This window comes from Peromyscus maniculatus, chromosome 8, assembly GCF_049852395.1.
Source record: "Peromyscus maniculatus bairdii isolate BWxNUB_F1_BW_parent chromosome 8, HU_Pman_BW_mat_3.1, whole genome shotgun sequence".
Lineage (NCBI taxonomy): Eukaryota > Metazoa > Chordata > Mammalia > Rodentia > Cricetidae > Peromyscus > Peromyscus maniculatus.
The window spans coordinates 25778102-25779364 of record NC_134859.1 but is presented as its reverse complement, the minus strand read 5'-3'; the positions used below and the strand labels follow the sequence as shown (position 1 = coordinate 25779364).

General features: G+C 39.7%; 1 non-coding gene across 1 annotated transcript; it reads left to right on the top strand.

Moving 5' to 3' along the window:
- The first annotated feature begins 761 nt into the window (after nt 1-761).
- On the top strand, nt 762-866 carry LOC121831909 (small nucleolar RNA SNORA36 family). Its single transcript, XR_006075504.1, has one exon. It is a non-coding gene; the product is annotated as a small nucleolar RNA SNORA36 family (small nucleolar RNA).
- Nucleotides 867-1263: the final 397 nt, after the last annotated feature.

Sequence of the window (1263 nt, the reverse complement as noted above, 5' to 3'; positions counted from 1 at the left end):
TTGAGACTGAGCATCTATCTTTACCCTTCAAAGGATACCATGAGCTGGAGGAAATCATCTATGGCCATACTTCTAATGGCTGGAGAAAATGCATAATGTTACCAATGGAAGGTTATTTCATATGGCAAGTAGAGCTTCAAAGCCATATACAGAGGGAGGGTAGTGCAGAGTAAGAAGGAATCATTCCCTTCCTCTGTAATTTAGTTATTGGAGGCAGAATGATGGACTAAGTAATGTCTCACCAAGGGGAGACTGAAAGTTAAGGAGCAGGACAAATGAGAAAAACAAAACAAAACAAAACAAAAAAAAAAACTTCCTTCTACTACTTCCTTCTACTGGGAGTGACTGCAAAAGCTCAAGCCTGGAGCAAGAGATTTTCCCTTCATAAAGGGAATCTAGCTTTATAGTTTTATGTCAAAAAACTACTTTGAAATAAAGACTAAGGTACAGTTGGGAGGGGGTAGGACAAGGCAGATTATGAGACAAATACCATAAGAGCTTTTTTTTTTTTTTTTTTTTTTTCTCGAGACAGGGTTTCTCCATGTAGTTTTGCTGCCTGTCCTAGATCTTGCTCTAGACCAGGTTGACCTTGAACTCACAGAGATCTGCCTGGCTCTGCCTCCCAAGTGCTGGGATTAAAGGCAACCACCACTGCTGCCCAGCTCATAAGAGCTTTTTGTAAGACTCTTTGACTACTAGGTAAAGGTGAATTAAAAAAAATACGAAAAAACAAAAACAAGCAAACAAACAAAAAACCAGGAGCTTTGTGAGATGGCCCCTTAATGGTAAAGAGCACCAGCTGCTGACTGGGGAAAATGATTGAATAGGAAACATTGTTCTGTTCATTTACTCCCCAGCCTACAAATGAGGGGGGAAAAAAACACGGGATGCTCTTTCATTGATTGAGAATTGAAGTTTGAGTCCTAGCACCCACTTGACAGCTAAAAATCTACCTGTAACTCCATTTTGCTATCCATCACTCTCTTCTGGCTTCTTTGGGCTGCAAACGCATAGTGCACAGACATGCATGTAGACAAAACAACAATACACATAAAATTAAAATAAATAAATATCAAAACAAAGTTCTGTGAAAAAGAAAGAAATCAGTCTACTCATGTGTATTGATGGTTTCCTTTGGCAGAAGGATGTTGACCAGGAGAGCTATTGAAACCTTAGCAACAACCAACTATTGTCTACATCACCACAGCCACAGGACTCCTGTTAGAGCACATCGCATCACAACATTGTCTATGCTCACTAATT